Below are 14,166 nucleotides of genomic sequence, written 5' to 3' on the forward strand. Positions count from 1 at the left end.
ATAGAATAGCCTATTGTGATTGCTTAATGTCAACTTTTGTTCATAAACTCTTTCATAAAAGTGAAATAGGGAAAAATGGTTTAAAGCAGTTCAATTTGTCTATTTACCTTAATCTCTAACTATTCCCATATGTCTTAGATACATGATGTATGACATGCCATAAACCAATTTTTCAAAGATCTACAAGACAGAAAAAAGTCAGGCTCCTAACATTTTAAGCACTGAACTTTCATAGACAGCTGGCAAAACAAAACACTTCTAGGCTTCAGAAAAAGCTGAAAGGTTTTATTTGCATCTCTTAAATAAGATACAGTTAAAATATTTCATCATACACACAACCTCAAGGGAGGAAGGTCTTCTTAAAAATCTGAATTAAACCAAAAAGTTGATGGATGATATTTTAATAGGACAAGTAGACTTTTATTTAAGAGGCAAACGCTAGAACTATGTGCTCATTTTTGAAAACCAGCCTGTGACACTGTACATTAAAAATCGCAAGTGGTGTAATCTCACTGTGGTCGCATGCATAACTCAAGGCACTCAGTGCAATGACTTTTTCCAAGTATTTATTAGCAATGCTCACTTTAATATGCATCAGTCTGAAGCACAGGGCACAGCAGCATACATTTAGCAAGATTTTCACTGGCAACTTAGAAAACAAGAAACACACTGCACAATAAAAGTGTCTGACTTACCTAGAATAGGCAGTAGACAGGGGGAAGGTGATGTGGCAATTAGCAGAGTTTTGTTGCATCCAAGTTGCAGCATAGGATCCCTTTGGGCATAGGGAGTAGGCAGGGTCCCAGGTGGGATTATTAAGAAAATTAACACTGACACTCTAAAAAAAAAAATAAAAACAGAAAAAAATTGCATCGATTGAAACACATTTAGTTTTATATAATAAAATTAATTTATAATCCTGTGTAAGACCTATAATCATATAATCTTCAATTTATATTTTTAAAATTTCAAGCACACTTTTTGTTTAAATTTTAAATATTTAAAAAGTATCTATATAAAAAAGCAGAAATATTTCTCAAATCAAGACAGTTTCTCATATCAACAGGAGCTAAAGCTTTGCAGGAAGTCTAGAAACATTTTCTATAATTTCATATTGTTATGCATTTCAAAAATATTTGGTATCAGGAAGAGATACCTGACAATGAAGAAGAGTGTGTATAAATTTTATAAGACTGTAGTTTCAGAAAATTCATTGTCATTAAATATATTTATGCTAAAAAAAGATCAAGAAGTCTGTATATAGGAATAGAGGAAAAAACAAACACAAATACCTCAAACTTCTAGCTATAGACAATGAAAAACAGTTTTAATCCAGAATATAAATATGTACAAACATATTATAAATCCTCAGATTAAAATGGCTGGTTTTAAAGTTCAAATAAGATTGAGGAACAGACTGCAGATCATGTATACAATGTAGGGTCAATGCTGTATTGAATTTCTAGACCATTTTCAGACTACCTTCTGGCAATGGAAGCATTTTGACCACTGACACTTCCTATGGGTATATCTGACTATCCTGGTACAATGAACCATTCCCCATTATTGAATCTACAACAAACTGCTGTAGGTTATTCATTGATTGAGTGTTTAAGAGTATTCTTTGGGAGCAAATAGAGAAGGAAATCTGTAAACAATCACACACACAAAATCAGCAGAATTCTTCGCTTGGACATGGTTTTCAGTTTCAGCACTTAATTATCTGCAGTATTTGATAAAAGCTCTGTCACTTTAAATAAAGATGCATAGGAATTTTGCACTTAAAAGTTATACCAAGCCACAATGAGGAGCTGCACATTTTATCTCAAAGATTAAGCCATCACTGGCCAATATGACTATATGGGGACATAAGGTTTAAGCACATCTGCCTACTTTACACTAACATCTTTATCTAGATCAATTACAATATGCACTATCACTGTTAAATAACCAATATAGATGCAGACTGCAGATCTATAATATTCCTAATGGAGGTTAGAACAGATATTAAGAGCTCCATTTTCATAAGCTCAAGCAATAATCATGTGTGCTTGTACGTCTGTGCATATCTTCAATCAAGCTGGATTTTGATATCACAGGAAAATGTTTCTTTTTCTCCTTTAACCTGCGCAAAACACTCTCATATATATTTAGCTCCAAGTTCATTTGTACAGTTTGTCTGCCACTATGTATTTATAGCTATTGCCTAAATGAGCTGTTCATACCATACTAGGGAGTTAAACAGAAAAAAGACATTTGAAGCTTATTTAGTCATAGTTTCTACCTTTGATTTAACAAACAAAAAAACAAAATAAAGGTATCATCCTGAAAATATGTACAAATTATATGTCTTCACCTTGAAAAAACTACTCGTCACTGCAATACAAAAGCATAGTAGAAGACTTAAATTTCTTACAATTAAATATTTAATATTAATTTTACCATGATTCTACAAAGAAGTTTTATTGTTATTCCTCCCATTCTCATTGTAAAACCACCACTGCAATATTACTTTTTATTTCAAACTAGCCTCCAAACACCAGGAACACAGGAGTCTTAGCCTTTCATACAGACAGCAAAGGTTCGACTGTCCTCCAAAGAGCTCAAAGTTGAGTAGTTTGGAGTAAAACACATATGGTGAAAATAACATTCTGTTCTATGAACAGAACATCATTATGATTGTTACACAAAATCATTGAAGGATGAAAACCTGCGCCCCTGCTCAGAAAAATGTTGCAGCGCATGCTGAGCATAAGCTATGTTAAAAAAATCTGATCTGTCTGTACACCACTTAGCTATGCATATTCACAGACAAAAATATATATGTGCAAAGCACAGCAGGACTTCATAAGTATTCAAGCATTTTAGCTGCTCATGTACTGCAAGTCACAGCATCAGAGTATTCAGAGTCAGAAAGGACCCACAAGGATCACTGCACTGCCCATGCAGTGATCAAACCTGCAACCTTGGCATTATCAACACCATGGTGTAACCTAGTGAGACAACCTCAGCCCATCAATCATCTCCTCTTCCTACTGGAACCCAGGCACACATAGGTGTATTCTGATTGCAGGTAGGAGTGAGGTCGTCAGCAGGGTTCCCTTGGAGAGAACCTTAAATCCACAGTAAATCCAGAAGGACTCCATTGATATTGAGGGAGTAAGACTGTGAGTTGCACCATGGAGAGCATCCACTCTGCAACTCAGACACTCGCAACAGGAGCTTTTGAGCAGACGCTCAAGTGTGTTATTAAGTTGTGGCGAGGTATCAATTTCCTCTTCTGTCTGACAAAGTTCAAATTCATACCTCTTACCTCCCCAGGGGGCAGCTCAGCCATCTGCCAGTAAACCCAGTCTATCCTTTGCCTTCCATTTCAGTAAAGCATGCTCACATACTTGCTGGCTGGTGTGGGGCAGGACAGATTTGTGCTCAGAAACCCAGCAGCACCAAACTTTAGACGTTTGCCTAATTCCATAGGTGTCCAAAACACACCCAGGAATAAGATTCAGTTCCACTCCTTTTATTATAGGTATTTTTGTAGAAATTCTAGAATATTTTATCTGCTCTCCAGCTGTCACTTCAGAAACATGTAGATTTCCCTTAGTGTATCTTCTGGTCAAAGGCAGTTATGTCAAAAGCTCCAAGACTGAAACAACACCAAGTATCTGCATTTTGACACAGTTTCACTTAAACTGGCAACAGCCCATAATCTTAGGGCATCTGAAATCTTAGAAGCAATCTGATCCCATTAACTTTCTTGAGATGTGATGATTAATACAGCCAGAGCAGCCACAGATATTGTGGTTTCACTTTTTTAGTCTGCAGTTCAGGTATTTCTTCACAACATTCATTGGATTATGGACACTTGTTCTGTTTCTAAATACACCCAGAAGCACCTCATTCTTGAGCACCAAACAACCAAATATTTATACAGCTCCCTGGGAAGCTGCTTTTACGAATGAAATTTCACATTCTTCATACGAAACAGATAATGCATAAAACACAAGCAGTCCCTGGAACAAGGAGCAGAGCACAGATTTCCCATTCCTGGCAGAATACCCCATCAGGAATCCTGTTTATTCCCTTCATGCTAACACTTTTCTTCTGCAAAGAAGGAAGGGAACCGCAGCCTAGGCACAGTATAACAGTGAGGCCACTCACTGAAAAAGGAAACATGGGATCTGATATAGGTTCAAGTCTCTGGCAGTCAGACTGCTGCTTCTTCTGCTGAGCACTTCACACCGATAGAAAGAAATTCCTCTCAAGAAAAGAATATCATGTTTTGCTTTTTGTGAAAAAACAGCTCCCAGGATCGAACACCAAGAGAAAACTTAAGCCTATAAATATCACATAAAAGTATATGTTCAAGGTCTGAAAAATTAATGCAGCACTTCAATACTGCTTGCAATCAGGATTTCTTACTGACTGATTTAGATAGTCACCTTATAGGCGTCTTTAGATAAAAGAAATCAGATCTGATGGTTCATGCTATCAGTAAATCTCTATCAGTCAGATGTCAAAGAGGTCTCATGTCAAAAATGAGACCCCTAAATGTCAGGTATTTCCACATCCAGTGTCATAACAGCTGTACTGTGCCCTTTAGGGGCATATATAACTGCAGGTCCAAACATAGGAATACTTGGAAGCATTTTAAACTTCACCTCAAATCCCTTGTGACTAACTTCATATTAATTCTGTTTTGTCACGTATCTTCCTTTGGGAGCCCTTGGAAATGAGGACTCATGTCCTCATACAAATTTTTGTAATACTTCAAAGTAAGGCAATCACAAAAACAATTATAACAAGAAAAGTAAAAGATGTGAGCTTTCTTTTGTTTTTATGGGTTTTTGTGGGGTTTTTTTAATCAATAAAATTCTATAACACTGCTACCTAATGCTTTCTTTATAAGCTCATCTTATAAGGTTGGGTAAATCTATCAACAGTATATTTTATAAAGTCGCTCTAGAGTTTTGGTTTTTGTATTTTAGCTGGTAGGTGAACAACATTTCTTCCTCTGCATATTAAACACATACAACAAAGCAAACTATCTTCATAAAGAATTTTTCCTTTGGGATCAGTTGTCTGCACATCCTATCCCCAAATGATATTAACATGAAAACTAGGATATTCAGCACCTTTCTTCACAAAAACCTATAATGTTCTATTTCCTATCCTGAGAAAGGCATCAAGACAGCATGCAATCACCTTTTCGCTGTTCCGGTTTAAATGTGGTCAAGACTTGTGCTGTAAAGTTCCAGAAGTGGGGCTTAGACATTTGACATTTCATTCCTCAAGTCAAGATGTTGATTTTCTTAAAGAAAGTGGCTCTGCCGCTATATTAATTTTAAAGTTGCTTTGTTTTAAAAAGAAGGATCATAGGGATTGCTTTATATGAGATTACATCAAAAGGGCTACACGAAAGGTGTCTGAGCATATTTGGATAAGCAAGTTGAAAACTGGCAGGGATGCAGCACTTGCCATCACAGCTGTGATGGAAAGAGCCCACAATCAGGAATGGAAAGACTTGGTATTGCACACACTAGATGAGCTCTGCACCCTGATGCATATATATTACAGCACAGTTTTGAAATAAATGGTCACTTTCTTTTCCAGGCATAACTGGTACTTTCTATAGGAAAACAAATGTAGCATCTTATACCTACGCATTCCAGGCAAAGAAGGTCTGCTAGAATATCCAAAATGTACATGTAAAATACAGAATGCCATCTTAGAAAATAGAAAAACAAGTGCAGCAACTTTTATGTTTTCATTCTCCCAAATGACTATTTACCTACTCCCACCTCTTTTTTGTGGTGTTTAAGGGGGCCCTCATTGACAGCTGAAAAAAAATTTGTTCCATGGCTGTCACATAAGTCCATAAGCTTGCCAGGGCACAGAAAAACTTATATTTTCAGGGAATACCACTGTCAAAAATATGTTATTATGAGCAGGCTTTATCCAATGTGTTAGTAGGCACTGTTTTAGGAGCTATGGGCTAAAGTTTGCTTTTCAGGAATAGTCTTAGTCAAGAGGAAAAACAATTTTTCACTTTCATTTTTTGGGACAAGAAAATGCATGAAACAGAAAAAAATCTTTGCAGATTATTTGGGTCGAGCTGAACTCCATAGTGCCAGAAAATTATGAACTACCACCCTCTTAGCAAAGAAAGTTTTTCACCTGACTCAGAATTTTGTCCATTCTGTGATAAGAAAGGCTGAAGGAATTTTTTTTCTCAACATCATGTTACCACTTCTAAGAAGCAATTTAAGGCGGAATGGCAGAAACAGGCAGGACTTGGTAGAACCCTGATGAATCAGAGACTCATTTAGGTGATCCAGATGATTTTTAACATCTCTTCTAATCCAAGCCATCTTATGAATTAGGTTGGAAAAAAACATTTAAGAACATAGAGTTCAACTGTTAACCTAACAGTGTCACGTCCACCATTAAAAATTATGATATATATTGTTTGATTCTCTTTGAACAACTGTTGAAGTCTAGCATTTATGACATAAGACTTATGAATTAAGTAATACTAACAATAATGTCAGTCTTATACCAGGAAACCTAAAGAGAAAAAGCCCTCAGAAACAGCCTTTTGAATGGACTGAGCTCTGACCTGCCCCAACCCCAATAAGAACAACTGCCTTGTCAAAACAATATTCAAAGGGAAAAACTGACACTTAAAAGGAAATATTTCTATATTTTTGAAACGTTTATTTTTTTCAATTACACTTTCTGGGCACAAGATAGTCTCTTAATTTAAGACTCTTTTCAATATTAAAAATTTGTTCGTTTTGCATCACGATACATTCAAAAGGCCCAAAAGAGAAGAAACATATATCTCTAAGCACTAACAAACGAGAAAAGTAATATTAGAGGCTAGGTTATTACACCTGAATACAAGTGACTTCTGCAGACACTACATAGAGTATAAATGAGGTGAGTTTGGGTTTTTTACATCACAGCTCAGAAAATAACTGTTGATCTAGAACAGCTGGAAAAAATTAGTTATTGACACATCAGTTTAGAAAAAGCTTAATACAGAAGGACAAGGAAAGGGTTGCATAACAGAGGGACATTTATTGCAAATTTAATTACCTAATATGCATGTTTAAAAGTTGTCTGAAAATAATCACTGATGACTTATTGTAGTCACTGAAAAATTAACAGCTCCAATTGCTAAGGATGCCAGAGGCTAGCAGAGGCAATGCTTGCTGCTGTCAGAACAAAGGAGGAAGCTGGTATTAACACTGGCACATTTTGGCTAACCAGGGTAGTATTATTGCTAAGGTAACTGGTGCAGATGGCACATAAATATTTCTGATAGAAGGCAATACCCACGAACAGTAGGTAGTAGACCTTGAAGAAATTTCTCTTCTTCCTTCTAATAATCCTGCTACTTCCAAGTTAGAAAGAAAAAGCCAAGTACATTTAATGTAGCGAAAAATGTAGAAGATAAATATAAAGCCACCTGCTTGCTGCTCACAAAATTGACCCTTTACTAACCCATGAGAAAAGAGTAAAAATAAATGGACTTTGCCTGGAGTCAGCTGAATGCATGAGGTGAGCAGGGATGCTTGTGATTGATAAAAGATACAACACTTGGAAGCCTTGGAGCAGAGACTAATCCATGAAATACAAACCAGAAAGTTTGAAAAAAGCATCCCAGACCAGACTGCAAGTTCCTCCCAGGGAAAGGAGCTGTATACATTTTCTACCATTACTTTTTTATGAGAAATAGTTCTAATAAAGATATTTATATTGTTGTCACAGTGATACCTGCCACATAAGCACCACAAGTCACCAAATTAGCTTAATCAATACTAAAAGGCAATGCAAGTCTTAGAAAGAGCTGTTTTAATTTCCCCCCAAAAATACTTGAGTGCCTCTGCAGTGATGTCAGCTAAAATTCACTTAAAATTAAACATAAACTTGACATTATATACATACTACCAAGCAGCAGAAGTCAAATTTAATTATGCTTGACCCCTTGGTTCAAATATTGCTTCCAGACATCAGATAACACAATTCAGAAATAAGTTTAGACTGTGATTATATTTACCCCACATACATAGTTGTGAATATTTCACTAGAGCTATTTTATATAGAAGTGTGGCTGCTGACACAATAATTAATTCTTATCTATTGATTTCATTGCCTTGGTCATCTCCAAATGCAAAGGCATAAGATGACACCTACAATCCTACAACAGAATGGTCTTGCTCTCCTTTCCACTGACTAGGATATGCAGTTATCCATACTAGGATTACAGAAGTGAACAAGAGGTGCATGACACAATAGCTCCTTGCCTTTTTCTATTTTCAGCTGTAGCAGAAACAAGGCCATCTCCTCTCTAAGACAAAAACTAAACATGGACAAGGGCCCATTCAGAGTTTTCCTTAACTCAGGAAATTAAATTAGGGTCCTTTATATCCCACCATCCTCCAGCAAAAGGGAGCCCATAAGAGACAAACAGTAAATTTGCAAATCAGAAGTGTGTTTGATTCCTTAGGAATCTAAGCTAGCCACTGTCACTCAGAAGAAAAGAAAATTGCTATGAGTTATCTACATCACAGCAGGATTTCGGTTGTGGTTACTTACAACCTGCTCCCTGAGAGCTACTGGCCCCTTCTGTGCTCAGGCAGTCTCAGAGCAGAAGCAAACATTGTCCTGAGTACTTACTGTTAAAATTAAACAGCTCCTTAACAAATGAGGGGACATGAAGCACTCAATCCACTTCAAACTTACAGGAGATTCACTTCAAGAGCTGTTTAAAACACACTGAATTTCTGATCAACAAACTGTTTTTTCTCTATACAGGCACAACTGCAAAGGGAGCATTTGTTTGAAATTGATCCCCCAGTGCAAATTTTAATGTGCTGTTAAACTCAGCCATTTAAACCAGAACCAGTGAAATAAAACTCTGATGACTCTTAAAGATTTCAAGATTAATGCTGGAGGAAATTACCTTGCCTAGTCATGCCTACTTTTATTAGTACCCTGCAGTTGTGTTTCATTTTGGATGTGGCAAAAGTATGATTTGAAAGTCAAGAAGGCAACTCCTTGCATTTTGTATTTAATTATTGAACACAGAACAATGCTAAAGCTGCATTTCCAAAGTTTGTGGTGGTGTGATTTGCAAATTTTACTTAACAAAACTGCAATCTGGCAGTAAAACATTATGTCTTATCACAATCAGACTGAAAAATGTAATGTGTCTTCTGTATTATGTATGTGTAGTAATCATTATACCAGCATTGTAGCATATGACAATTTTCTTATTCTTTTTTGGTTTTAGATAACATTTAATTTTAATACAGTAAAACACATTTCAGTAGTCTCCACTGATTATACACATGGGGTACAAACTTTTGTATTATTCCTGGTGTATGACATTCAATTTTTATTGTAGTATGGGGTTTTAAAGAAAAAGGTAGTTTCAGCTTATAGTGAAGTTGGTTTTATTTATAAGGCTACAGTGTACAGGGAATTCATTAGCAAAACGGGAAAACAAACTAGACCAGCTGGGTTAGAGAAGTTCTAAAACATTTATCAAGTTCTTCAGATGAGCTGTACTCCCTTGGCACATCCCAGCACACGAACTTCTGCCCAACTCTGCTCATGAGGACTACACAGCTACATTCTTGTGCAAGTGCTTAACCATAGCTACACAGCTCAAAAGATATTCAATATACAAATTTAATTTTAAATTAATATAACCTGCTGTTTACTTAGGCCTGCCTTAAAATGCAAAGCTGTGCTGAATTAAGTAATTTAATCACTTTCCATATATTCCCATCCTTTGCCTACCACAAATGTAAGCCTCCAGGAAATGTTTTATCCAAATATATGTGTACTAAACAGCAACAGGCTGGTAGAAGGCAGTGCAACGTGTGAGCAAATGAACATTGAGCAATTTTTATTTTAGCATTATTGAATAGAAGAATCACACAAGAATGGCATTTGCTTCTCCATTATTCTATTTTGATGGTAGTTCACATGAAAAAGGACCAAAGGAAACCGACTGAGTAGCAGCAGATATTTATATATTTCCTGAACATTTTTTCTTCCTTTTATGGCAATAACGAAGAAAAAAATGTACAGAAGATAGTAGCAAACATTTTTTTAAAGTATTTTGAACTCTTCTTAAACACGAGACAAACAGCAAAAATCCTCAAAGATACACAATGTTTTCTTCATGAAACAATAAATGCTGATATTCAAACTTGAACTATGAATTACACAGAACTCCTTTCAGCTATTTGTGCCTGTGCACATGTTTAGCACAAGGTGGACAGCTCTATAGAGAGAAGTAAAAGGTTTCTGCCTGAATCTGTGCTTAATCCTCTCTGGTCCATGCTGAATGTTATTATAGTACTCATCACCCCCAAGCAGTAATTTTGGAAAGAATATAAAGCACAGATTTTGCATTTGTAAACAGCAAAGATACTTTCAGAAAGATTAAGTGTAGCTACTGAAACCATCTGGCCAGGGCATCAGCCTTAACTTTCTTCCTCTTGCAAAGAGCTCCATGAAGACTTTGGTGACCACAGATGGTCAAGGAACCTTGAATTCACAACTTGTCTCAAAGACCTGAAGATTGTTATGCAAGTATACAGGAAAAAATAAAATCTTGCCCTGACAAAGGGGTAACTCTTATAGTTTAATTTCAATATTAAGGCAGACAGAAAAAAATCTCACAATCTGATCCCTGGACTCAAACTCAATAGGCACTTTTGATTGAGTCACTAAAAGAAATAACAATTTTAGATGTTTTAAATTTATGCTACAGAAATTCTACATGTCTTCACTGCAGATTCGACCTTTGAATAAAAAAAAAAGAACAGCAGCAATTTATTATATCCAGGATTTTGGGGTGGGAGAAGAAACAAGGATGTAGAGAAAAATACAGAACATGATGCAACACTAGTATGCACACTTGAGCATATACTATGAGGGCCAAAGAGGGAGGCAGTGGATGGTACTGATAAAAATTTATGTTTATATTCAAAGCCCTTCCCTTGGAAACACAGCAGAGAAAAGTTGTGGGATTTTTTAGTTGCTTTATTCCATAAATCACACTCACTGAGTACAATACACTGTTGCAATGTCCAGTCAACCTCTAAATGACAAACCACTGCACCCTGCTGACCAACAGGCACTTGCCCCAGGACCTGGAAAGGGGATTCTTGTTCTAGCCAAGAGAAAGGACTGAAATCCATTGTGTCCAAATATATTTATGCAACTGTGTGCACTGACAGTGGTGCTTCTGTACTCATGATATTCCACAGTTGTAAGTAGAAGAGATGACCCTTCTTGGATATTTCATTTGAATCAACTACTTGAATTTCACTTGAATTTTTAACAAAGAGAAGCCAGAACCCAGTCAAAACACCTGAAGAAGGACTTCTGTTCTTCCAAACTTTTGAGAGCTATCAAATCTTAATTTGATTAATTTGGAAGGGGAAGATTATCTAATCCCTCTAATGGTTTCTAAAACAATGCCACTAAAAAGACCATCTACCCAATCTCCAAAAACCCTAAGAGACCCTGTAGACCTACTCCACAGAAGCCCCAGGCCTTCAAACACATCCAAAACACGGGCAAATAGGCTCTCAGACACTGCCTTGCTTTCAGAACACCTTGAGCAAACTAAGGGCACCTTGCAGATATTCCTTTCTCACAGACCCTTGGGACTTTCCTAACTCTTCCAGAAGACACATGGCTTCTCTAAAAAGTACTATGTAAATACACAACACTTAAGGGGTGCCCAGTGCATCTATATCCTAAATTGTCATCTACCAGACTTCCTTAAAATTTCATGAAGATGTTACAACTTAGACTCGGAGAAGATCACACGTCAAGGAATTCACTCACTTTTAAAGTAAAACCCATTACTGGAATTAAATATGCCACAAGTCATCCTTTACCTAATGGAAGCCAGCCACCACAGAGCAGTCAGGACAGAAGATGCCCCTTAATTGCCATAACAACACCTGAAATTATTTTATAAAATTATTTATATCCCAACAAAGCTATCCACAGGTTCAGCTAATTCCTAACCACCACTGTGAACCAAGAACTGATAAAAGAAATATAAATATTGCTAATTACTGCCAAGTATTTTTTCCACAAAAGAACCATTCCATGTGTAACTTCTCAGCCCTGAACTGAGAAAGAGCTGAAGAAAGAAGTAAGAGACAAGACCAGAACTAGCATTCATTGCTCTATGGTGACAAGAGCATTTTGGGAATATTACAGTTTATTCACTAACCCTCTACCCCTAAACATTGCCTTAATGTTTCACAAATGCTAATTATCAGTCTCTCTGTCTGTGGCATGAAGGTTAGTGACCTTGTCACTCCTCTCCTTATTAATACTCCCCCTTCACTCCACAGGTCCAATCACCTTTTCTTTCAAATTGCCTAAGTGATGAACATAATCAAGTTAAGCTCAGAGCAATTGTTCTCCACCTATATTTAATTTTGAAGGGTTTTTGCTTCTATTTCAGACACTGAGACCGGCTTTGTGTTCAAAAGCTTGTTTGTCTCTCCCCTAGGAGTCTGATAAGAAATAAGCTGATATAGATGCAGTCTTACTGAAAAGTTTGAGATGGGGAATAAAATTTGTTAAAACTAACTAAAAAGCTGAACATCACACCATTATTACATTACTTAGCGTTCAGATATATGGAAATTTTACCTCAATATTCAATTTATATTTGTAACCTGAAGTTCTGGAAGAAGTTCTGGAAGAAGTTCTCATAGGAGAACACCACAGTTTTCTGTAATTATTTTTTCTATATCAACAAAAACACAAGTTAAGAGCAAGGTGAATCTCAGAATGATAATAGCCCTAAGACTGATGCAGAGTTCTATGTTAAAACAATCCCCTCCTCCACAATCACTAAACCAGACTCATCACAGCTGCAGCAGCAGGATTTATGACAAGCAAAACACATTTTTTCCAAGTTTTGGTGGTACACAAGTACAGGTTAAAAAAACCAAACACACACACAAGGAAAAAGAAAAACCAACCAAAACAAACAAACAGAAAATAACCAGCAAAGAAAAACAAAACTACTAAAAAACCCCAAACCAAGCAAAACTTAAACCTTCTTCCACCTTACTTCCAAAAAGACAGTCTGCTAAGTTAACTTAGCTCCTTTGAAAAGACTGATAAATTTTCTGCAGATGTGATCACATCCTGATTTAAGCCAAGCCATCAGAGATACAGACCTTCCCTGCTGAGTACAGGGAACCAATGCCAACTGATATTAAGAGCCTCTCAACTGCACATATTGCTCCAGTGTTGGCCATTGGACACTTCGAGACAGGATAATTCAGTGATAAGGTTCGAAGAATCAAGTGGAACATTTTAAGTCTTAATACGCACTACTGTCTTCTGAAAAGGTGCATGCACTCTGGAATATCAGTGTTTATCTACTATATCAGGAGACTAAGTATCATCTGAAGTTGCATTATGGTATTTCCCTAAAACTGTTTCGGGTCCTTTCCCCATACCAAGTAAATGAATGTATAAATTGATCATGCTTTACCATGCATACTAAAGCACAATGTGTTTTCAAATCTAGTCCAATATCAATAAACTATGTCAAACCACATCTACAGCTTGTAATTTTAAAAACTCCAGAAATAATTTCTTTTTCCCAGATTATACAAGCCACACCTATTGCTTCCCTCCCCAGTACTTTGGGGTTATTTTATTTCTGCTGGAAGCAACAACTGATTTATGTTTGCCAACTTGCTTGTCACTGGATAGGCATCCTCACAGAAGGAAACCAAGCGGTCTGGATGCTGTAGTATCATACCTATATTTGAAACATATTTGAAGCTGCCAGTAGTACTTAATGTTATGGTTTTAGGTAGCAGTTTTACCAGCAGTAAAAGAGAAACCACCAAACTCTGTTCAGCACCTGCAATGCCAATAAGATCTGAACTCAGGTTTCCTGAGGAGAGAATGTACCAAGTCCACCATGCCACCTAGCCCTCAGTGTATTAAAATGTTAATTAGTCACTTTACTTATTATTCAGTCAAAATATGCTGGATTGAAACAAATTAGATTTTTAGCACATATTTCAGACATTGGCTCAAGTCTTGCAAGGATTTTCTTTTATTATTTATAAAATCTTGTGCTGTCTT

Source organism: Geospiza fortis, unplaced genomic scaffold, assembly GCF_000277835.1.
Source record: "Geospiza fortis unplaced genomic scaffold, GeoFor_1.0 scaffold112, whole genome shotgun sequence".
NCBI classification, from domain to species: domain Eukaryota; kingdom Metazoa; phylum Chordata; class Aves; order Passeriformes; family Thraupidae; genus Geospiza; species Geospiza fortis.